Raw genomic sequence first — 26,374 nt, 5'->3', positions numbered from 1 at the left:
ATGAAGGCTCTGGGACTCTCCCTTGCTCTGCTCATGAGAAAGTCAATCTCCAATAAGTTAAGGCTAAAGTATTTTCATCCAGGTGGAGAAGAGCTTATGGATGTGGAGCATTTATTATAACGAGGTATACAGGGCTGGTTTGGGGTATAGAGGGTTGGATTGAGGTATACAGGTCTGGTTTGAGGTATAGAGGGCTAATTTGAGGGCTGGTTTAGAGGGCTGGTTTGAGGTATACAGGGCTGGTTTGTAGTTCAAGAAAATACATATTGTGTCTGTTTTACATAATTTGTTATAATAATTATAAATTCTACAAATGTCATGTTTAAGTGGTTTTATGTAAGATCTCATTTTGGTTCTATATTGTTTTGTCACATGTTTGTCTGTGTGTTTCTTAGCCCTCCTTCTCTTCTCCTTTCTATTCTGTGATGTGGACATCGGCCTCTGATAGGAAACACGCAGATCCCAGGAGAGCCTGTCCTACCATGACATTGAAACAGCCCAGGACATTTCCTCCGTTCATCACACAGGCTGCCTAAAAAAAGGTAATGTGCAGGTGACCTTTTTATCTACCAAATGTTGAATAGTTTGAGACCTATTTGGCACAGGGATTCAGGTTCTGAAATACACAGATCCTTCAGACTGTTTTGTTTTTATTAGCAAGTACAGCAAACTGTAACTGTAATTTAACACTTAATTTGGAATGTTTGCTAAATCCATATTATCAAGATAACACGTTAAATCAATGGGGGGTGATAGAACTGCTGCAAAATGTTGGGTAGAGCTCTCTTCTGATTACATACACGATATGACCAAAAGAATGTGGACACCTGCTCGTCGAACATCTCAATCCAAAATCATGGGCATTAATATGGAGTTGGTTCCCCCTTTGCTGCTATAACAGCCTCCACTCTTCTGGGAAGGCTTTCCACTAGATGTTGGAACATCGCTGCGTGGACTTGCTTCCATTCAGCCATAAGAGCATTAGTGAGGTCGGGCACTGATGTTGGACGATTAGGCCCGCAGTTGGTGTTCCAATTCATCCCAAAGGTGTTCAATGGGCTTGAGGTCAGGGTTCTGTGCTGGCCAGTCAAGTTCTTCCACACCGATCTCAACAAACCATTTCTGTATGGACCTCGCTTTGTGCACGGGGGCATTGTTATGCTGAAACAGGAAAGGGCTTTCCCCAAACTGTTACCACAAAGTTGGAAGCACAGAATCGTCTAGAATGTATTTGTACAACATTGTATGCTGTAGTGTTAAGATTTGGAGATTCGCCCGTCAGATTACCAGATGGTGAAATGTGATTCATCACTCCAGAGAACGCGTTTCCACTGCTCCAGAGTCCAATGGCGGCAAGCTTTACACCACTCCAGCTGACGCTTGGCATTGCGCATGGGGATCTTAAGCTTGTGTGCGGCTGCTCGGCCATGGAAACCCATTTCATGAAGCTCCCGTCAAACAGATATTGTGCTGATATTGCTTCCAGAGACAGTTTGGAACTCAGTAGTGAGTGTTGCAACCGAGGACAGACAATTTGTATGAGCTACCCGCTTCAGCACTCGACGGTCCCATTCTGTGAGCTTATGTGGCCCACCACTTCGCGGCTGAGCCATTGTTGCTCCTAGATGTTTCCACTTCACAATCACAGCACTTACAGTTTACCGGGGCGGCTCTAGCAGGGCATAAATGTGACGAGCTGACTTGCTGGAAAGGTGGCATCCTATGACGGTGCCACTTTCAAAGTCACTGAGCGCTTCAGTAAGGACATTCAACCGCCAATGTTTGTCTATGGAGATTGCTTGGCTGTGTGCTTAATTTTATACCTGTCAGCAAAGGGTGTGGCTGAAATAGCCGAATCCACTAATGTGAAGGAGTGTCCACATACTTTTATATATATAGTGTAGGTATGGTTAACCACATTAACACATAAGGAAGGTCAGCCTTGAGTTTCTCCCTAGAACTTTGCAAGTAAAAAAATTATGGTATTGCAAGTTTTGGGACTATATGTTTTTATGAAGTAAGACAACCTCCGTAGATTGTTTTATTCTACAGCATAGCATTTGGTTTTAATTCCTTCCTTTGAGGTGTCAATGCTGGCTGCACAGCAGTGTTCCTCCTTGGAACTTCATTTTCAGGAATGCAAATGCCTTGGGCACAGACAGTCAGTGATTTAAATCCTCATCGATCCTTGTACACATCTGCCTGTGCCCTTGTGTCTGCCTGTTGCTCATTCCTTCGTCCTCTCAGCTAGCATGTCTACCATGAGCCCTGGGACTCCCCGGCGTGCCCCTGTCTGCCCTACCTCCCCTCACACACACCCACCCTGATCTGGTGCTTCCCTCACCCTGCCAGGGCAGACAGTGACTCTGGGGAGGGGGGCACAGTCAACCCTGATAGGGTCAGTCTGGTCACAACTATGGGGGAAGGTCCCTACACTTAGAGTATCAAGAATCTGAGCACCCACTTTGCTGAACTGAGAGGAACTGCAGAGTGTAATACTACTTACTGTAGTGTGTGCTGTGTAAGAGTGACCTGATATCCACACGTGCTTTCTGCCAACAGAGATTACTCTCAGAGGAGCACAGTGGGAGCTCCTGGCAGCCCAACCTGCAGCTCCCTCACTCATGTGGACAAACAGAGCATGTGCGGGGAAGAGATACAGGTTTGTTTTTCCTGTCAGAACAGGGTATGAACAGCAGCAGGGCCAGCACCTGTGGAAAACACTCATATTTCTAAAACACAGTGGCCCACCCTTCAGTAGAGCAATCGTACAAACTATGGCTAGACATGTCTGTCGGTATCCTTGGAGTTCATCTTCAGATGTCCCTTGTTCTTTCACACTATAGTCCTCACCCTTCTCCTACAGCTCCTCTTACTCTGTCTCGATTTCACATTTCCTAGTCCATGCTTGTTGTAGGGTGCTGCTGAGAAACTAACTCCTGGTGTGAGGTCAGGTGTTATTTATCACAACCGTCTGGGCTGGGAGTTGACATCCGTAAAGGCATTTGTCGCTGCCATTGTAATTGAGTCTCCTTGTCTTTTCTGGGACACCAACAGATATAACTTTGTCAGGCCACCCTCACAGCTATATATTACCCACCTCACTGAGGAAGACAAGAGATGACTTATCATTCTGCATCAGGTAAATAAAAGTGCATAGCACTATTTGCAGAGCTCATTAGTAAGCATTTTCATTAGTCACTTACATTAGGTAACCTGCCAACTATGCCTTCAAGAATAATGAAGCACATCCTTTATGTATGTATATATACAGGACCAGTCAAAGGTTTGGACACACCTACTCATTCAAGGTTTTTCTACATTGTAGAATATTAGTGAAGACATCAAAACTATGAAATAACACATATGGAATCATGCAGTAACCAAAAAAGTGTTAAACAAATCAAAATGTATTATATATTTGAGATTCTTAAAAGAAGCCACCCTTTGCCTTGATGACAGCGTTGCACACTCTTGGCCTTCTCTCAACCAGCTTCATGAGGTAGTCACCTGGAATGCATTTCAATTAACAGGTGTGCCTTGTTAAAAGTTAATTTGTGGAATTTGTTTCCTTCTTAATGCGTTTGAACCAACCAGTTGTGTTGTGACAAGGTAGGGGTGGTACACAGAAGATAGCCCTATTTGGTAAAAGACCAAGTCCATATTATGTCAAGAACAGCTCAAATAAGCAAAGAGAAATGACAGTCCATCATTACCTTGAGACATGAAGGTCAGTCAATACGAAAAATTTCAAGAACTTTCAAAGTTTCTTCAAGTGCAGTCGCAAAAACCATCAAGTGCTATGATGAAACTGGCTCTCATGAGGACCGCCACAGGAAAGGAAGTTACCTATGCTGCATAGGATAATTTCATTAGAGTTAACTGCACCTCAGATTGCAGCCCAAATAAATGCTTCACAGAGTTCAAGTCACAGACACATCTCAACATCAACTGTTCAGAGGAGACTGCATGAATCAGGCCTTCATGGTCGAATTGCTGCAAAGAAACCACTACTAAAGGACACCAATGAGAAGAAAATACCTGATTGGGCCAAGAAACGAGCAACGGACATTAGACCAGGGGAAATCTGTCCTTTGGTCTGATAAGTCCAAATTTTAGATTTTTGGTTCCAAAAGCTGTGTCTTTGTGAGATGCTGAGTCAGTGACTTATTTAGAATTTAAGGCACACTTAACACACATCGCTACAACAGCATTCTGCAGCGATACGCCAACCCATCTGGTTTGCGATTAGTAGAACACAAAAAAAAAAATCAACAGGACAATGACCCAAAATATACCTCCAGGCTGTGTAAGGTCTATTTGACCGAGGAGAGTGATGGAGTGCTGCATCAAATGACCTGGCCTCCAAAATCACCGACCTCAACCCAATTGAGATGGTTTTGGATGAGTTGGACCGCAGAGTAAAGGAAAGGCAGCCAACAAGTGCTCAGCATATGTGGGAACGCCTTCAAGACTGTTGGAAAAGCATTCCTCATGAAGCTGGTTGAGAGAATGCCAAGAGTGTGCAAAGCTGTCATCAGGGCAAAGGGTGGCTACTTTGAAGAATCTCAAATATAAAATATATTTTGCTTTGTTTAACACTTTTTTGGTTACTACATGATTCCATATGTGTTATTTCATAGTTTTGATGTCTTCACTATTATTTTAAAATGTAGAAAATAATAATAAAGAAAACCCCTTGAATGAGTAGGTGTGTCCAAACTTTTGACTGGTACTGTATAAATATATTTTAAAATAATGTTCATAGTGTGTTTGGCTCAAATATTTCTATTTGATACTTCATTGCAAATGATGGGGGATGTTTTACCCTGCTTTCCGTATGATTGTAAAACTGACCACGCAACAAGATCTCTACTTTGATCAAAATAAACTGATGCCTGCATAGTTCAAGACCAGAAGCTGTGTTGCAACGAAAAAAATCAGACTAACCCCTCTGACAATGTTGACATTTATAGGGCAAAGGCTCCATGCACATTTGCGGAAGTCATTGGAAAGTAAACAGATATTAATGGTTACCTGCATGACAACCAGATAAACAGGTCACGTTAATGATTAAGCCAAGGTTGGCTGGATTATAGGCCATATGTGCACAAAAGGATGTTGGGCGAAAGCAGGTTCATGCCGGTGCTAAGGAGCGAATATAATTGTTTTCGGACAGCGATTCTAGTGGGAACCTCTGGACACTTTAGAAAATAGGGGAGCCACACAGACACTTGATCGCAGGGACCGCAGTAAAATATGTCTAAAATATGTTGAAAGCCTTCAGAACTCTTATGCAGGTATTGTATACTGGGTGGGTTGTTGACTGTTCGTGGGAAAATGAAGATAAAAAGCATTATGTAGTTCACAAGGTCGCTTCCAGCCCAGGGATAAAGTAAACTGAGCGAAACTGCACAAGCTGTAACTTATCGGGCTGCTTGCATGCCAGAGGTTGTTTTTCTTTCTTTCACATTGTTTTGAGTGTGAGTGTTTCAGACAACAAAAGTGCATGAGCTGACTCTCAGAGTGATTTAAAGTACTCAACATCAGCAAGACCTTCAATGTGTTAACAATTCACCCTTTCCTGCTTCATAAATTAATCAAATCCAAAATAATTTTATACATTTGATTGTGGAAACTAATTTTGAAATTAAAGAAAGTGTTCCCTATTGTTTGGCCATGGCCATGGTCATTGTTTGATTTTAAGTAAAACATTTGGTTATCTTGTTCAATGAAATGTCAAGCTAGTGAAAGAGGAGAATTGAAGGCTACTTCAAGGCTAGTGATTCAGTGACGAGGCTGTACGTACTCTCCTTTCACAGTGTACATTTGTCAGTCCTTGGTGGTCCAGGAGAAACATGAGGGTAATCATAGGCATCAATGGAATTCACCATCTTTTTGCTCTCATGAAAATCTGTTGTCGATTTTGGAGGAAATGTGAAGCGCTTCCTCATTGTTCACCCACACACTTGAGCAATGTGTCAGGGCATAGAGAGCTTTCTTCTGTATGAGCCATTTAAACAGATGATCATTCATAACCACCTTGGCACCCTTTTATGAAACCTGCATATTTGTGCACTGTTTTTTCCTTTTTCACTAAAATAAGGGAATAAACTGTGAAATGCTTTAGATGGATTTCAATCCCATGCACATCAACTCTCCATCAGCCGGGATTGGAGATACAGCCTCTGTTGAAGGTTTGCCAGTTCTTCGTCAATAGTCAGTTCAATGACAGCCCAGGTGGTTGGGGCTTTTAAAGTGCTTTTGTGTTGGTGGTGTAATTTGTCTGAAATAATTAGCGTGAAGATAATGAACATCTTAATACAGAGAATTTCAAAAGAAATTCAAGAAAACCAAGTAAGAAAAAAGTATTATCTGTTATACTACTGATTGAAAGAGTGTTGATACATTTCAGATAACAGCACTTTTGCAAATGTTGGCTGGAAGGCTTTTATGTACAGTAGTTCCAACAAAATATGCCTTATTATAGTTCCATATCAATACAGCGGAGCCAACTTTTCTTAAACCAGTGCAGCACTCTTGTATACTTTCTCTCAAACCTCAAACAAAATGTATGCAGAATATGACTTTACCTAATGTACCTTTACCTAATCTGTACCAATTGGTAAACCTGGGTCAAGCTGAGAGAGGATGGAACACACATGTTGTGGTATGCTAAAATATCATGGGTAACCTTATTAGGTCTGTGTTAATCAAGAAACAAGATGTTTTCATTGTTGCTAAACCCTCCAAGACCTAGATTGGTATCATAACCCTTTCAAAAAACAAATGTTACATTTGCAGTTTCACATATGAAAATCCCATTTGGGGAAAAAAAATGTCACGTGGGGAAAAACATGTGAAAAAATGTACATGTGAAACCTCAAATGTGTCTAAAAAACACATTTTATTAAGTGGAATAAAACCACCAAAACCCTGGCATAAATTACACGTGTGGGAGAGTTGTACAAGTCTATATCACGCCAGCAAGAGAAAAAAGTTAGTCATCTGGTTTCCATTAGATAGATAAAATGCTTAATTTAGATCCTTTTAACTAGCCTCTTTGTTACTGTGAGGCGTCCATGCTGCTCTCTCCATCATCATACAGTTGACACAACATAAAAATCTTCAAACAGCCACGCTGGGTCCCTTAATCAAAAACTAATTGTGATAGATATTGGGGGAGTGCTAACACTGACTGCTCAGGATGGTATCAGTCGTCCAAAGCTGGAGATACCATTAAATACAACACAGTGATAGCTGAGACAGGGCAAAATAGGTGTGAAGTGCTACATGTACTCTGATACCATACTCCATGAGATAAGTTCACTGTGAGCATATCAAGCTGTGTTAAAAAGGAATTGAAAAACAAAACATGAAAGGGATCCCTTCAAGGCATTTTGGTATGCGCTTTTAAAGCCAGAGAGTATTTTTTGAGCCAAGGCTCATTGCTTAACACTACAGCGTGTAGTCTACTGAAAGGCTGTTTTAGCTTCAATCCCCAAAGGTTAGCATGTCACCTAGTTACAAACTGGTCATGAAAATATTTTGAAAGATGTATTTTCAATATAAAAAATAAGAAATTGTGATTTTGTTGTAATAGTTGTAAATACAGTCACAGACCACAGTAGTATAAGAGTCAAGATGTTGGATTGAATCATGTGTGTGTGTACGGGTGTGCATGTGTGGTGGATGGGTGTATGCATGCCGCTATGATAGGGATTACTAGCCAGTCATTCTCCTTTAAAAAATGTAACAACACCAGATTAAATTACATCATTGATTCCTTTGCATATTTATTAGTTAGAGTCATTATAATAGCAATACTTCTCATTGGCAAGACACATTGGACAAATTGGAACTTTAAGGAGTTTTTTCTTAAATTAACCTTCTTGACACCCTGCTTAGCATATTGGAATCTCTGTCAAATTCCATGAACAAGGATGGAGCAGGCAGTCTTGTCATAATGATCCATAATGCAATTCCCATCTCCTGATATGATTCAGTTAGGAATTAGGAGTACAGATACACTTGTCTTCCTCACCGTGTCGGTTGCTTTGGCAGGGCCCATTCTTTTGTAGTTAGTCATGCAGCCTCTTGATGAATGTATCCCTAAGTGAAATCTAACCATCTTAGTCTCTGTCATGTGGGTCTTAAAGACCTGACTATAAGTGTATATAAGAGCATGGTTTGTATAGTCAATTAATAGGCTGATGTTGGAATTAACGTAAGTATTAATGTAGACTCTTATAGAACGTAGACTTTATACCTCCACAGTGGATCATTCAAGAAGATGCAAATTGCATGGGCCAACAAGCAAATGGAGTGAGGAGTAACCAAATCCTTTTCCCCATGATTTTGAATGCACTGCTAACTGATACAATCCGTTTCCACTAGCATTGCTATATTCTTCCAAAAAGCCATATTTTTCTGGATGTTGCTAAATAACCTGCAAACTAATAAAAAATGGTTTGGAGGCACCAACAACACCCGAGTGAAGTCTAAAACGTAGCTCAAATTTGAAAGAAAAGTGAACTATCCCTTTAAGCACCCAGTGCACCCCTACCTCAGCTGGGCAATGGAACTGGACTTCTTCCTCTGTCTCAACATTAACATGTCATCAAGCAACTTCCAAAGGTTTTAATCAGCTTTGGTTTGCAATCCCAACTTTCTATGTTTCATCAGCCCTGCATTTTTGTATAAAGACAATGTATAGGCCCATTGATATCTTGGGGACAAAAACCTACATCTCTAGGACATACTATTTAGAAATGGGAGACATGTTAGTGCACTTAGCACAATATCCGGTTTTACAAGTCTAAGTAGCTAAACTGTGTACCGTATCTGGACACTGGCTTCGGTAAAGTCAGTTTTCTCCCACCAAATGTATGCCTGAGCAATTGTAATTGTGTGGAAAATGCATGCAGTCCCCACCCAGCACCACCACCCCTGCTGCACTCCCCTGTGGATAACAAATGGGCCTTTTCTCTGTGAATTGAGGCTAAACGATGGTTTCACTTAGAGAGCAAAGTGACTGTCCATCTTCATAACTGCTCTCCATCAAAGAGCAATGAATCCCATCCTATCCCACTGGCTCTGATTTAACACAGGCAATGGATATCCCCTCTGTGTAGGCCTGCAAAGCCGGCCCCTGTGCCAGCCTCCCACCTGCAACTATCAGCTATTCTTCTCTTGTAATAAAAAAACCACATCTGGTCAGGTGAGCACCTCGCTCCTCTGCCTGCGCTATTCAGCTGAGTCTGTTTGAAAATTACACCTCCATTTGATTCAAATTACCAAAGGCATTTCTTATTGGAGAGGTCACATGGAAAACCCACAGGTCACCGAGGTCAATGGCTGATGGAATTTCAGTCTTTGATTCCCTTTGATCTTTTGGGGTCTTTTTCTAATTGTGGAGTGAGAACATCATGCTAAAGGAATGCTGCACTTTTCAAGGTTAGGCATCCAGTTTCATACTTTTAATTTCTAAATATCTGACAAAATAAACAATATTAGATTGATTATTTAAATGTTATAATTATCTATAGAAATTGGCTTCTCTTTATTCAGATTGTCTATAGATACCACGTTTCAACATGCAACAAGGGTTATGGTTAGGGTTAGTGGATAGGTTTTGAATACAACGAAATACGAAGAAGGACAGGCACACATTGGAATGGCATTGGTCTCATGGTAAGACAGTCAGCTAAATCTAGCTAATCCTGTCATGGGTTTGTATTAGGTTACCATCTATTTGAAGGGGGTAACATCTTACACCACTCTTGCCTTGAGCATTGGAGATAGTCAAGAACATTTACCCTGTAAGACAACAAGCTAGGTCAACTGAGTTAGCCTGATTACACACACTACACCGTGAAAGCTTAAACACACCAATACCAGTTACACTGACACTTTCAATCAGCATATATTATTATTATTTAATTGTTTTATTAAACCTTTATTTAACTAGGCAAGTCAGTTAAGAACAAATTCGTATTTACAATGCCGGCCTACCCCGGCCAAACCCAGATGACGCTGGGCCAATTGCGCGCCGCCCTATTGGACTTCGCATCACAGCCTGGATTGTTGAACATTATCTACTCTGAGGAGGTGATCCCTTAATTAATGTTGCACAATCATTTTACATAATTGTTTGGATTAGAAATATTCATACAGATATGCACTCTATTTTTTCCTTGTCAGGTTATGGGCTTTTTTCTGAGCAGGAAGACACACTCTGACACAGATCCAGGATGAAAAGGGAGCTGCCTTTAGATCACTCAGAGTTAGATGAATGTTAACAGTTTATCAAGTTAATCAGAAACTGAATTAGAAGCAAGGCTGTCGAAGATGCACCTAAAAGTCCAACCTTCGGTCACTATGTCACACAGCACTCCGAGGTTGAGTAGTGTTCAGACATTAGCTAATGTCATTATCTCAGCAGTGAGGCCTAATCTCATGTTATAGGATTTACAGAAGCCTATGCTGATTTAATGGGGTAAATGGCTGGTCCTATGACAAGGTATTAGATAACAGGCTGAATATCCTAACTATCCCTGGCTGTGAACCCACTCTCCGAGGGTGTCTCAAGGGAGTGGGGGAAAAAATCGAATTCACACGTGTATAATACGGACATGTACATGTGTGAAATAGGATAAACATAAGAACTCACCTAATTATTATTATTATTTCTAGTGGTATCAAATATGCTTACATCAACCTAATCTGACGTACGGAATGGTCAAGAGGAAGTCTATGACATTATCTTCAATGGAATGATCTATGAACAATGCAACAATTAGTCCTGTTCCCTCTAAACAGGTGTGTGTCAATCTTGGCAACGTCTTGATTCCACCAGCTCTTCTGGATCGGTCCCCAGAGCTTCATTGAATATATTACTCCCTTAATACCCATTCCCTATTTGTGTTAACATGCTGTGTCACCTGTCTCACAGTTGTCCATGGTGACTGGATCTGCCTTTTCATAATCAAGAGGTACCTGCAGTAATGACCCTATAATAAAGTGTCATTATCTATCCGCCCTCAGTCTTGTGTACCCTGCACAAAGCCGCTGGAGGAATCCAAGCCTTGTCTTTTATAATTCATTTCTGGTGGGTATAAATGTCAGCGTCCTTTTGTGAGGATTACAGACATTCATTCCCACATCAGGGCTGGGCTGATTGTTCCATGAGGAATCGTGGGAGTAGAATAGAGCGTTTGATTTCAGATAATGTTGAACGAGACAAATGCCACTGGACTGGCAGGGGCCCTTTGTCTAAGCCTGGCTGGAGTTGGAGACCTGAATCTGAGACAGTGTCAGTGTCAGCGAGTGCTTGAAGAGAAGAAAAATGGCAGCGCAGTGTGCAGTGTATAATACCGTTTGTCAGGTTTTATGATGTTTGTGACAGCTGGAATTCATCCCCTTAACCTTTTGAATTCCATCTCATTTGCCATGCAAAGCCACCTAAGATCTTAATTTTTAATCATTCATCAGGCCAAGTTCCCTTCTTAGGAAAACTCTGTAGTTATAGTATAAGTCCTCTGTTGTTGCACAACAAATTACAATCATGACTGATACAAAGCACAAATACAAAATGTTGCTCGAGAATATGCCGGTCTTTTCACCTGTTCTACTTCTACCTTGATTTTGCACCATCAAAGATGCTCCCTCCCATCCTCCAACACAAAACCAAACAACTTCTAGATCCAGAGAGGAAATATAAACTACAGAGTAAGCTCTACAATGGCCTCATCTAGTGAAAAAAATGATTTTCAAGATGTATTTCAAACAGCAATCTGTGTAGCGATCTCTGTGGCTAACCAGCGTATGGATCAGAGTTTGGTTGCTTGTCGTTTGTATCCTGGAAAGATCAAATAGAATACAACATATCAGCATTATGTACAGTTGAGGTCGGAAGTTTACATACACCTTAGCCAAAAAAACTCAGTTTTTCACAATTCCTGACATTTAATCCTAGTAAAAATTCCCTGTCTTAGGTCAGTTAGGATCACCACTTTATTTTAAGAATGTGAAATGTCTGAATAATAGTAGAGAGAATTAATTCTTTCAGCTTTTATTTATTTCATCACATTCCCAGTGGGTCAGTGTCACGTTCCTGACCTATTTATGTTAGTTTTTGTGTGTTAGTTGGTCAGGACGTGAGGTTGGGTGGGCATTCTATGTTATCTGTTTCTATGTTGGTTTCGGTTTGCCTGGTATGGCTCTTGATTAGAGGCAGGTGGTTTGCGTTTGCCTCTAATTAAGAGTCATATTTAGGTAGGGCATTCTCACTGTTTGTTTGTGGGTGATTGTCTCCTGTGTCTGTGTTATGTCTTACACCATACGGGATTGTTTCGGTTGTTCGTTTCGATGTAGTATGTTTCCTGTCCGTAAGTGTTACGTGTTAGTCATGTAAGTTTATGTTCAGGTTTCGTATACGTCGTTTTCTTGTTTTTGTAAATTTGAAAGTGTTTGTGTTTTCGTGTTGCCATCGTCGTATTTATAATAAAGATGGCTTATTTCCCTCAAGCTGCATTTTGGTCTGAAGATCCTTCTCTCCTCACCTCATCCGAGGATGAGGAGAGCGACAGCCGTTACAGAATCACCCACCAACACGCTAAGACCAAGCGGCAAGGGAAAACGAAACGGAGTAAGGGACAGGAGAGAAAGGAGCAATGGACATGGGACGATGTTTTGGATGGAAAGGGTTGCTACACTTGGGAGGAGATCCTGGCTGGGAGGGATCGCCTCCCATGGGAACAGGTGGAGGCATTGAGGAGAGCAGAGGCTACCTGGGAGAGGAACCGGAGCTATGAGGGAACGCGTCTGGCACGGAAGCCAAAAAAGCCCGTGAGTAATTCCCAAAAATTTCTTGGGGGGGGGCTAGGAGATAGTGGGCCAAGGGCAGGTAGGAGACCTGCGCCCACTTCCCAGGCTTACCGTGGAGAGCGGGAGTACGGGCAGGCGCCGTGTTACGCAGTAGAGCGCACGGTGTCTCCTGTACGAGTGCATAGCCCGGTGCGGGTTATTCCACCTCCCCGCACTGGTAGGGCTAGATTGGGCATTGAGCCAGGTGTCATGAGGCCGGCTCAACGCGTCTGGTCTCCAGTGCGTCTCCTCGGGCCGGCATACATGGCACCTGCCTTACGCATGGTTTCCCCGGTTCGCCTACATAGCCCGGTGCGGGTTATTCCACCTCCCCGCACTGGTCGGGCAACCGGGAGTATTCAACCAGGTAAGGTTGGGCAAGCTCAATGCTCAAGAGTGCCAGTACGCCTCCACGGTCCGGTATTTCCGGCGCCACCTCCCCGCCCCAGCCTAGTACCTACAGTGTCTACACTACGCACTAGGCTACCAGTGCGTATCCTGAGCCCTGTTCCTCCTCCACGCACTCTCCCTGTAGTGCGTGTATCTAGCCCGGTGCCTCCAGTTCCGGCCCCACGCACTAAGCTACCAGTGCGTCTCCAGAGCCCTGAACCCACTGTATCTTCTCCCCCTACTAATCCTGATGTGCTTGTCCTCAGCCCGGCGTCACCAGTGCCGGTACCACGCATCAGGGATAGAGTAGGCTTTGAGAATACAGTGTGCCCTGTCCCTGCTCCCCGCACTAGTAGGAAGGTGCTTGTCATTAGCACGGTGCCTCCAGTTCCGGCACCACGCACCAGGTCTACAGTGCGCCATATCCGGCCAGAGCCATCCGTCTCACCAGCGCCATCTGAGCCATCCGTCTCCCCAGCGCCATCTGAGCCATCCGTCTCCCCAGCGCCATCTGAGCCATCCGTCTCCCCAGCGCCATCTGAGCCATCCGTCTCCCCAGCGCCGTCTGAGCCATCCGTCTCCCCAGCGCCGTCTGAGCCATCCGTCTGCCAGGAGCCTGCAAAGCCGCCCGTCTGCCATGAGCCTGCAAAGCCGCCCGTCTGCCATGAGCCTACAGAGCCGTCAGCCAGACAGGAGCCGCTAGAGCCATCAGCCAGACAGGAGCCGCTAGAGCCGTCAGCCAGACAGGATCTGCCAGAGCCGCCAACCAGACAGGATCTGCCAGAGCCGCCAACCAGACAGGATCTGCCAGAGCCGCCAACCAGACAGGATCTGCCAGAGCCGCCAACCAGACAGGATCTGCCAGAGCCGCCAACCAGACAGGATCTGCCAGAGCCGCCAACCAGACAGGATCTGCCAGAGCCGCCAACCAGACAGGATCTGCCAGAGCCGCCAACCAGACAGGATCTGCCAGAGCCGCCAGCGAGCCATGAGCAGCCAGAGCCGTCAGAGCGCCATGAGCAGCCAGAGCCGTCAGAGCGCCATGAGCAGCCAGAGCCGTCAGAGCGCCATGAGCAGCCAGAGCCGTCAGAGCGCCATGAGCAGCCAGAGCCGTCAGAGCGCCATGAGCGTCCAGAGCCGTCAGAGCGCCATGAGCGGCGAGAGCCGTCAGCCTGCCATGAGCGTCGAGAGCCGTCAGCCTGCCATGAGCGTCGAGAGCCGTCAGCCTGCCATGAGCGTCGAGAGCCGTCAGCCTGCCATGAGCGTCGAGAGCCGTCAGCCTGCCATGAGCGTCGAGAGCCGTCAGCCTGCCATGAGCGTCGAGAGCCGTCAGCCTGCCATGAGCGTCGAGAGCCGTCAGCCTGCCATGAGCGTCGAGAGCCGTCAGCCAGCCATGAGCATCGAGATTCGTCAGTCAGCCATGAGCTGTCCTTCAGCCTGAAAAGGCTGGATACCCAGAACTGCCCATCAGTCCAGAGCTGTCTCTCTGTCCGGAGCTGCCTTTCAGTCCGGAGTTGCCCCTCTATCCTAATCTCCCTCTCTATCTTCATCTATTTCTATAGTCTTATCTATCCCTCTTTCTTGATTTATCTCTCTGTCCCGGTGTTGTCATTATTAGATGTGTTATTAAGAGGATTTTGTGGGGGAAGAAAGAGGGTGGACATGCTTGGAGGGAGGAGGCTAGGATGGATTATGGTGGGGTGGGAACCGCGCCCCGAGCCTGAACCACCACCGTGGTTAGATGCCCACCCAGACCCTCCCCTAGACTTTGTGCTGGTGCGTCCGGAGTTCGCACCTTGTGGGGGGGGTACTGTCACGTTCCTGACCTATTTATGTTAGTTTTTGTGTGTTAGTTGGTCAGGACGTGAGGTTGGGTGGGCATTCTATGTTATCTGTTTCTATGTTGGTTTCGGTTTGCCTGGTATGGCTCTTGATTAGAGGCAGGTGGTTTGCGTTTGCCTCTAATTAAGAGTCATATTTAGGTAGGGCATTCTCACTGTTTGTTTGTGGGTGATTGTCTCCTGTGTCTGTGTTATGTCTTACACCATACGGGATTGTTTCGGTTGTTCGTTTCGATGTAGTATGTTTCCTGTCCGTAAGTGTTACGTGTTAGTCATGTAAGTTTATGTTCAGGTTTCGTATACGTCGTTTTCTTGTTTTTGTAAATTTGAAAGTGTTTGTGTTTTCGTGTTGCCATCGTCGTATTTATAATAAAGATGGCTTATTTCCCTCAAGCTGCATTTTGGTCTGAAGATCCTTCTCTCCTCACCTCATCCGAGGATGAGGAGAGCGACAGCCGTTACAGTCAGAAGTTTACATACACTCAATTAGTATTTGGTAGCATTGCCTTTAAATTGTTTAACTTGGGTCAAACATTTTGGATAGCCTTCCACAAGCTTCCCACAATAAGTTGGGTGAATTTTGGCCCATTCCTCCTGACAGAGCTGGTGTAACTGAGTCAGGTTTGTAGGCCTCCTTGCTCGCACACACTTTTTCAGTTCAGCCCACACATTTTCTATAGGATTGAGGTCAGGGCTTTGTGATGGCCACACCAATACCTTGACTTTGTTGTCCTTAAGCCATTTTACCACAACTTTGGAAGTATGCTTGGGGTCATTGTCCATTTGGAAGACCCATTTGCGACCAAGCTTTAACTTCCTGACTGATGTCTTGAGATGTTGCTTCAATATATCCACATAATTTTCTTGCCTCATGATGCCATCTATTTTGTGAAGTGCATCAGTCCCTCCTGCAGCAAAGCACCCCCACAACATGATGCTGCCAACCGTGCTTTGGCTTGCAAGCATCCCCCTTTTTCCTCCAAACATAACGATGGTCATTATGGCCAAACAGTTTTCTTTTTGTTTCATCAGAACAGAGGACATTTCTCCAAAAAGCACAATCTTTGTCCCCATGTGCAGTTGCAAACTGTAGTCTGGCTTTTTTTATGGCAGTTTTGGAGCAGTGGCTTCTTCCTTGCTGAGTGGCCTTTCAGGTTATGTCGATATAGGACTCGTTTTACTATGGATATAGATACTTTTGTACCTGTTTCCTCCAGCATGTTCACAAGGTCCTTTTCTGTTATTCTGGGATTGATTTGCACTTTTCGCACCAAAGTACGTTCATCTCTAGGAGATAGAACGTGTCTCCTTCCTGAGCAGTATGAAGGCTGCGTGGTCCCATGGTGTTTATACTTGCGTACTATTGTTTGTACAGATGACCGTGGTACCTTCAGGCATTTGGAAATTGCTCCCAAGGATGACCCAGACTTGTGGAGGTCTACAATTGTTTTTCTGAGGTCTTGGCTGATTTCTTTAGATTTTCATGATGTCGAGCAAAGAGGCACTGAGTTTGAAGGTAGGCCTTGAAATACATCTACAGGTACACCTCCAATTGACTCAAATTATGTCAATTAGCCTATCAGAAGCTTCTAAAGCCATGACATCGTTTTCGGGAATTTTCCAAGCTGTTTAAAGGCACAGTTAACTTAATGTATGTAAACTTCTGACCCGCTTTAATTGTGATACAGTGAATTATAAGTGAAATAATCTGTCTGTAAACAATTGTTGGAAAAATTCCTTGTGTCATGCACAAAGTAGATGTCCTAACCGACTTGCCAAAACTATAGTTTGTTAACAAGAAATGTTTGGAGTGGTTGAAAAACAAGTTTTAATGACGCCAACCTAAGTGTATGTAAACTTCCGACTTCAACTGTACATCAGTACAAGGCATGTGCCACATAAAATATGGCTTGAAGAGATCCTCCATAACTGTGTTTTCAGTCACCAAGTTCAATAACTTCTTCAGTAATCGGTATATTGATTGTTAATGTCATCATGTGTTAGTATAGAACGGGTCATGTGGCAGGCGGAACAATTCAAGAGCCTCATTGTTCATTCATCAGCACCCCTGATTGGGCTCATGTCTTGGTTAGCTGCAGGCCAGCAAGATAAAGATCACTAGATGATTGGGCACACACATTCTTAACATGGCTGACCCGTGACATCTCAGAGGCAGGCGGGAGCCTGTCATTATGTGTACAATGCACTGCTTTCTTCCCTCTTATCTTTACCGATGACATTGAGAGTTTTCGCATTAACTCATTAACGACAAGACTCATCATTAAAGGCATCAAGGGGACCATAGGCGTGGTGCAGAGACGGTGACACTGCAGTGAGGAATTTGACCAAAGCCCTCCTGCACCATGATGGAGACTTTAATAATCCCTGGGGGCAGTTACAGGTGTTGTTGGTCTGTCGCTGTCAACTCAGCCATTTTCATGTCATCAGACACTGGTCCGCACCTCAGCATAGTAATAAACCTTCTCCAAAACACAGATCACATTTTTTGTTTTGGATTACCACACATATTACAGAACCATTACTGTTGCCAACCCCTTTAATGCTGACCATGCAAAATAGAATGTTCTCTCTCCCTTAGAGATCCTTACATCTTGGATTCCAAAGGCCAAAGTTCCTGTCCTTTATTTGAAGTTGGTCATATAGAAGCCTCAACACCTTGCTCTCTATTATTGATAGGCTATCTGGTTCCACTCTACGATGCAAGCACTGTACATAATAAAAAGGAATACCATCCTTTCCACAGATCTGTGAAAGCAGACTTTTCCCGGTGTTGTTTGTGGTTATGTCACCGCAATTACACCAAGGAGGGAAAAAGTGTCTGTGAAAGATTGATAGCATTGGTCTTTTGTTCAATTGTAAATTAGAATGCAAGTCCCTCTGGGATACAAGGGCTCTATTTGTGATTAAGAAAAAGGCTCCATAATAGTCTGATGGTGAACAAGTTTGCTCCCTCTTACAAACAGGCAATTAGCTTGATGAAATGGCCACTACCTTTTAGTGTCTTGGATATGTAAACCGATATTATAATGACGTGTCTCTAGTTTATGCTATTATTTCACCTTGAGCCGTACAGGAAGTGGTGTTATAGTTTATTGGGGCTTTGTCCTGCATTGTAGCATTGGCTGACACCAGCTCATGTATGCACAGTCAATGCACAATGCTAATTGAAACAGAGAAAGAAAAAAAGCAGATACTATTATGATGCTGGTGCTGCTGGCAACTACTGTAGGTGCAGTTTGCCAAAGTGACAAAGAACTTTTAACAGCCTTGTGTAAGAAATGCTGAGTCCTGGCATAATTTTAGAAAAAGTTTTCATTGTTTGTTAGTTGTTAGTAATTGTTAGTAATATTTGACACAGGACTCACAAACAAAACGTAACTATTTTGTAATAAGAGCTGTTCCGTTGCTGCAAGGTTTCTACATTGATGTGGAGAATATTGACAAAAAACAATTTGCGATGTTGGTAGGGGTTCTAATAAGGTTGCTACACTACGCCCTTCCTTCAGAAAATGCTTAATTTGCACAAGTACCTCACTTACTGGTTTTCCAGCTGCGCCATCCCACTTCTGACAACAATGTAGCTAATTCAGCCGTAGCGCGACTGGGACTCGAACCTGGGTGTCTGTGATTGTCAGTCCAACACCTTAGTCATTACAATAAAGATGAATGACTTAGTGAGACTCAGATAAGGTTATCCCCGCCAGATATAGACCTAACTCTAGCTGTATTTATGGAGAACACCTAACGTTGGATCATCTCCAGAATGTGTCTAAATTCTGCTGTTGGTAAGCAAGAGTAAAGGGAACAACGCTGTACCCTGAGGTACCTCTTGTCAACAGGTGGAATTGGATAGAGGGATTGTAAACAAATCATAACACAAGTTTGTATTTGGATATCAGAGGGGATGTGCTTGCAAGAAGGGGAGAGTGGGGTCTAATATGGAAGCAATTACATGAGAGAGGGTGACTCATTGCACAGGAATTCTGTACAACATTTTTTTTTGTTCATCTACAGGTCAATGTAATTTACGCAATTGCAGAATACCACTGCTGTCAGAATGGGTATTGTACACATTGTTCTTGACAAAGGTCAGCATGTCTCTTTGTTTAAAGACATTTTTCAGTCTATGAAGAGTAAAACCCTGTAATAAATCCTATATGTATACTGTTGGTATTCCTATTCATGACCTTAATTTACATTAGTCATTGACACTAAATTCATAAAAAATGGAAGCTGACAAAGTCAAAATGAGTGATTATTAAATAAATATGCAAACACACATTGATAATAAGGTCATTTTCTTCTGTTTTGATGAGAATGACTTCCACTGTGTTCATTATGTAGAGTGAGATTTCATTAGAGAAACCAATCTGACTTGTAATTTGAGTCAGGGATTAACACGGAGGGAAATATTGAGGCATTTCTCACAGCAGTTTGTGTTTGACTTTGCATGATCTGCAAATTGACACAAGGATCAATGGGGAGCAAGAGGGCCATGGTCTGTTCGTGCTGAGACCTAGGCATGCGGGTATCAAAAGCACTAACTTTCTGTCAGGAGCTGTGCCCTTCTCCCAGGGATATATCCACAGCCACACCCTTCTCAGCAGTCAGCTCTGCTAATGTTTCATTCATAAAGGAAAGTCTAGACCATAGAGGGCATGGTGGTGGTATTAGTTAACACTCTTGAACAGTCTACTGATCTTGTGAAAAGATTTAAAAAAAAGCCTCATTCGACATAAATTGCATAAGGGATTATTTCATGCACAATAAGCAAATGGCTTGGACAAAAGCTATGCAATCTGCTGCTACTCATGTGTTCCCCAGTGGTAACATTTACAAATTTTACAACAAGAATAGCATACAACCTGAAGGATTAGCCAGTACATGACCTGATATGAAGAGTTGTATAAACAAAAAGGTGTCTTCCTGGTCATTCACTACTTTGGTTTAGCCTGAAGGGTCTCAATGGATCATTCTAAGCCTGATGGGCCGTGGTGTAACAGATTCATTCAGATGATTATCTTGATAGCGCTACCATATAGAACAATGTGTGTGGAACTTTCAAGGATGGCTAGACAGCTAAAAAGACTGTTCTTTAGTAGCTTTACCTTTATATACATTTAGTTATATACAGGCACAATACATTACCTTTCCAATGCCTGGTACAATAAAAATGTTTTAGTTATTTTATTTAACTAAGCAAGTCATTTAAGAATAAATTCTTATTTACAATGACGGCCTACCAAGAGGCAAAAGGCCTCCTGTGGGAACGGGGGCGGGGATTAAAATATATATATATATATATATATATATATATATATATATATATATATATATATATGACAAAACACACATCACGACAAGAGAGACAACACAACACTACATAAAGAGAGATCTAAGATAACAACAAAGCAAGGCAGTAACACATGACAACACAGCATGGTAGCAACACAACATTACAACAACAGTGTAGCAACACAACATGGTAGCAGCAAAAAACATTTTTGGGCACAGACAACAGTAGAAAGCGCAAGAAGGTAGAGACAACAAAACATCACACAAAGCAGCCACAACTGTCAGTAAGAGTGTCCATGATTGAGTCTTTGAATAAATTAATTAGGTATTCAGCTTCATCCTAGTTTTGTCCACATTTCTACTACTTCAACTGGTCTAGGTGATATTTATGACGTGTTAAGCCATGATTTTAGCCAACAACTGTGTTGAGGAAAGTTCTGTGGCATGCATAGCTGGCAACGTCACAATCATTCTTTGCTCTGGTTACACAAATCTACCTAGTATTTAGTATATTACATCATCACACCCATAAAGGTTGGATGTCTAAAACTATCCCTAATGTTAGCTCAAATAGCTATCAAGGAGAAACGTACAGTAGTTACTGCTAATTTAGCAATGAAATATAATAGCCAACGCTGCTAGCATGCTAGCTAATGATTAGCCTAGCCAACAACAAACAATGTAAAATTTTGAAAAGTTGTACTGTGTAGGCATGAGAAATTGAGAGAACTGATCTAAGAGAAACAAACCACTGGCCTCTCAAATAGATGAAAGAAGAATTCACATGGCGCATGGTTGGTCCTATCGCTGGTCTGGTTACTGCAGCTGCTCTGTTTTGGAGGGATCATATAAACATTACACTACAATTGATCCCAAATCTTGTTTGACAATGTTTTTTCATTGCAGACACTTCACATGCTTCCTGAACATAGCTGAGGCTTTTTGGCAGTGTTGCAAATACCACAACACAGCACTTATTACATTTTGTGTTGAGTGTGTGAGGTTTCCTGTCTTTAGTGCAGTCTGATCACACTCTAAATGCAATCGCCACACATGCAGTAATGATGATTCATGGCTCAACCACACAAATATGGGTTTCACCCTTTGTCTAGATAGAAAGTGGCTTACTTTTGAAGGAATATTTTCCATGTTGGCTTTATTGAAATTAACACATTAATTGAATTGATGAGCTAAAGGCCAAAGGGGGACCTCTGTGATGAGGTGGATCCTGAAACAGCATTATGGTCTTCTTCTGGAAATGAAGGTGAGCATTTTCTTGTGTCATGACTGAAAAGTGATGTATATTTATCTGCAAGCCAATGACCTAAATTGTCCGTTGACACAATAATGTGTTGCCTTAACATCCTCTACTCCCAGGCTTTGGTACGGAATATATTTGGATTCTGGAAAGTTGTGTGTAGTTTAAGTTATGAAAGGTAAAATCTACCAAAATAGGTATAACTCACTATGTGGCCTGGGTAGGAAAAAGGCAAGAGGCAGACAGGTATTTAACAACCTGTTAAAAGACTGTCCGGGGACACCACAAACCAAACATCAGCCCATGTCTCCAAGCAGTACTCATTAGAAAACAAGCTGCTTCCAATTACAGTACAATCCAATAGCCAAATCAATCTCTCTCCTGCCCTCACTCTTTGATTACTTCAGAAAATATTTATATTTCCTAATAACTTGAGTTTAGTCCAATGGCTCATGATTAAGTCCAGACTGAGACAATAAATGCAGAGAGAGAGAGGTAGTGTGTGGAAAATATTTTATTTTTTCTATGTGCTCCACATTTTCTTTGTGGAAAACTTGCAATTGTACGCTATGAAAATGTCAGTTTCAGCTGTGTAACAAATACAGATTTAAAGCTTTGCACAATCAGTTTTTTAATAATTTTACACCATTGTTTCATGTTAAAGTTAAACATAAAGCATGCAAGTTGACATGACAAAATAAGAAATTGCTAATTGTTTGCTAATGTAGCCAATTTCATCTAGCTGTCACAAAGGACATGAGAATGAGAATCAATTGTTATTATATTCAACATTATGAGATAAAATGAGAAAAATACAGCTGAAGTTACTTTGTATATTTTATTAATGTCTTAAATTTGTGTTCTAGAATCAAAGATATTATTATTCATTAGTATACGGTAAGTGTCAATCTATACATTCTGCAATAAAGTCATTTATAATGCTTTTACAAATCTGTATATCCTCATCCATTATCTTTGATATACAGTACCAGTCAAGTGTGGACACACCTACACATTCAAGAGTTTTTCTTAATTTTTTTGTATTTTCTCTATTGTAGAATCATAGTGAAGACATCAAAACTATGAAATAACACATATGGAGTCATTTAGTGACCAAAAAAGTGTTAAACAAATCCAAATATATTTGAGATTTTAGATTCTTCAAAGTAACCACCCTTTGCCTTGATGAGAGCTTTGCACACTCTTGGCATTCTCTCAACCAGCTTCACCTGGAGTGCTTTTCCAACAGTCTTGAAGGAGTTCCCACATATGCTGAGCACTTGTTGGCTGCTTTTCCTTCATTCTGCGGTCCAACTCATCCCAAACCATCTCAATTGGATCCCGAGTGGTGCAGCGGTCTAAGACACTGCATCTCAGTACTAGAGGTGTCACTACAGACCCTGGTTTGATTCCAGGCTGTACCACAACAGGCCGTGATTGGGAGTCCCATAGGGCGGCGGACAATTGGCCCAGCGTCATCTGGGTTTGGCCGGGGTAAGCCATCATTGTAAATAAAAAATTGTTCTTAACTGACTTGGCTAGTTAAATAAAGGTTACATTTTTAATTTTTAAATTTGTAAAAATTGGGTTGAGGTCGGGTGATAGTGGAGGCCAGGTCATCTGATGCAGCACTCCATCATTCTCCTTCTTTGTCAAATAGCCCTTACACAGTCTGGAGGTGTGTTGGGTCGTTGTCCTGTTGAAAAACAAATTATAGTCCCTAAAGCGCAAACCAGACGGGATGGCGTATTGCTGCAGAATGCTGTGGCAGCCATGCTGGTTAAGGGTGCCTTGAATTCTACATAAATCACTGACAGTGTCACCAGCAAAGCACCCCCACACCATCACACCTCCTCCTCCATGCTTCACGTTGGGAACCACACATGCGGCGATCATCCGTTCACCTACTCTGCGTCTCACAAAGACACGGCAGTTGGAACCAAAGATCTCAAATTTGGACTCATCAGACCAAAGGATAGATTTCCACAGGTCTAATGTCCATTGCTCGTGTTTCTAGGCCCAAGCAAGTCTCTTCTTATAATTGATGTCCTTTAGTAGTGGTATCTTTGCAGAAATTCGAACATGAAGGCCTGATTCACGCAGTCTACTCTGAACAGTTGATGTTGAGATGTGTCTGTTACTTAAACTCTGTGAAGCAATTATTTAGGGTGCAATATCTGAGGCTGGTACCTCTAATGAATTATCCTCTGTAGCAAAGGTAACTCTGGGTCTTTCTTTCCTGTGGCGGTCCTCATGAGAGACAGTTTCATCATAGCGCTTGATGATTTTTGTGACTGCACTTGAAGAAACTTTCAAAGTTCTTGAAATTTTCCGTATTGACTGACCTTCATGTCTTAAAGTAATGATGGACTGTCGTTTCTCTTTGCTTATTTGAGCTGTTCTTGACATAATATGGACTTGGTCTTTTACTAAATAGGGCTATCTTCTGTATACTTTTCACAACACAACTGATTGGCTCAAACGCATTAAGAAGGAATGATATTCCACAAATTAACCTTTTAACAAGGCACACCTGTTAATTCAAATGCATTCCAGGTGACTACCTCATGAAGCTCATTGAGAGAATGCCAAGAGTGTGCAAAGCTGTCATCAAGCCAAAGGGTGGCTACTTTGAGGTATCTAAAATATAAAATATATTTTGATTTGTTTAACAGTTTTTTGGTTACTACATGATTCTATATGTGTTATTTCATACTTTTGATGTCTTCACTAATATTCTACAATGTAGAAAATAGTAAAAATAAAGAAAAATCCTTGAATGAGTATGCGTGTCCAAACTTTTGACTGGTACTGCAGTTGTTTTGGCAAAAGGTAATCAACTGTATGATATTTACACCAAGATTCGTGTAGAATCATTCTGTGAGGTTCATTAATGAATTTGATTTTCAGAATTTAGTTTAGTTTGGTCAATATTTGTTCAATGGCATAATCGGACCTTCAAATAAAGACTTGACTGTATTCTATCTCTTTTGGCAGGAAGTGAATGTACATCAAAGCACCCTTTTCCCAACACTGGCAAATCATCTTCTCCATCACATTTCAGTAGGTGGCCACATCCCTACCATGTGTAAGCTGTCTAACACCAGGAGTGTCTACTGTCTGCTGGAGGTCATCACTGTATGGTACAGCAGTTCTGGAAGCCTTTTACGCCTGGTGGGGGGGGGGGGGGGGGTGTCGGGGTAAATTTGCTTATATTTGGGCAGAGAAAGATGCATTCTGGTATTATTATTACACAGTAATATACAGTGGGGAGAACAAGTATTTGATACACTGCCGATTTTGCAGGTTTTCCTACTTACAAAGCATGTAGAGGTCTGTAATTTTTATCATAGGTACACTTCAACTATGAGAGACGGAATCTAAAACAAAAATCCAGAAAATCACATTGTATGATTTTTAAGTAATTAATTTGCATTTTATTGCAAGACATAAGTATTTGATCACCTTCCAACCAGTAAGAATTCCCGGCTCTCACAGACCTGTTAGTTTTTCTTTAAGAAGCCCTCCTGTTCTCCACTCATTACCTGTATTAACTGCACCTGTTTGAACTCGTTACCTGTATAAAAGACACCTGTCCACACACTCAATCAAACAGACTCCAACCTCTCCACAATGGCCAAGACCAGAGAGCTGTGTAAGGACATCAGGGATAAAATTGTAGACCTGCACAAGGCTGGGATGGGCTACAGGACAATAGGCAAGCAGCTTGGTGAGAAGGCAACAACTGTTGGCGCAATTATTAGAAAATGGAAGAAGTTCAAGATGACGGTCAATCATCCTCGGTCTGGGGCTCCATGCAAGATCTCACCTCGTGGGGCATCAATGATCATGAGGAAGGTGAGGGATCAGCCCAGAACTACACGGCAGGACCTGGTCAATGACCTGAAGAGAGCTGGGACCACAGTCTCAAAGAAAACCATTAGTAACACACTATGCCGTCATGGATTAAAATACTGCAGCGCACGCAAGGTCCCGCTGCTCAAGCCAGGGCATGTCCAGGCCCGTCTGAAGTTTGCCAATGACCATCTGGATGATCCAGAGGAAGAATGGGAGAAGGTCATGTGGTCTGATGAGACAAAAATTGAGCTTTTTGGTCTAAACTCCACTCGACGTGTTTGGAGGAAGAAGAAGGATGAGTACAACCCCAAGAACACGATCCCAACCGTGAAGCATGGAGGTGGAAACATCATTCTTTGGGGATGCTTTTCTGCAAAGGGGACAGGACGACTGCACCGTATTGAGGGGAGGATGGATGGGGCCATGTATTGCGAGATCTTGGCCAACAACCTCCTTCCCTCAGTAAGAGCATTGAAGATGGGTCGTGGCTGGGTCTTCCAGCATGACAACGACCCGAAACACACAGCCAGGGAAACTAAGGAGTGGCTCCGTAAGAAGCATCTCAAGGTTCTGGAGTGGCCTAGCCAGTCTCCAGACCTGAACCCAATAGAAAATCTTTGGAGGGCGCTGAATGTCCGTATTGCCCAGCGACAGCCCCGAAACCTGAAGGATCTGGAGAAGGTCTGTATGGAGGAGTGGGACAAAATCCCTGCTGCAGTGTGTGCAAACCTGGTCAAGAACTCCAGGAAACGTATGATCTCTGTAATTGCAAACAAAGGTTTCTGTACCAAATATTAAGTTCTGCTTTTCTGATGTATCAAATACTTATGTCATGCAATAAAAT

At 42.5% G+C, this 26,374-nt stretch overlaps 1 long non-coding RNA gene across 1 annotated transcript; it reads left to right on the top strand.

Moving 5' to 3' along the window:
• The first annotated feature begins 37 nt into the window (after positions 1 to 37).
• LOC139539920 (uncharacterized) lies at positions 38 to 3,285 on the top strand. Its single transcript, XR_011668036.1, has 3 exons — positions 38 to 124; positions 396 to 542; positions 2,563 to 3,285. It is a non-coding gene; the product is annotated as an uncharacterized lncRNA (long non-coding RNA).
• The last annotated feature ends 23,089 nt before the right edge of the window (positions 3,286 to 26,374 follow it).

Source organism: Salvelinus alpinus, chromosome 15 (assembly GCF_045679555.1).
Source record: "Salvelinus alpinus chromosome 15, SLU_Salpinus.1, whole genome shotgun sequence".
NCBI classification, from domain to species: Eukaryota; Metazoa; Chordata; class Actinopteri; order Salmoniformes; family Salmonidae; genus Salvelinus; species Salvelinus alpinus.
This window is presented reverse-complemented; position numbering and strand designations above follow the sequence as displayed.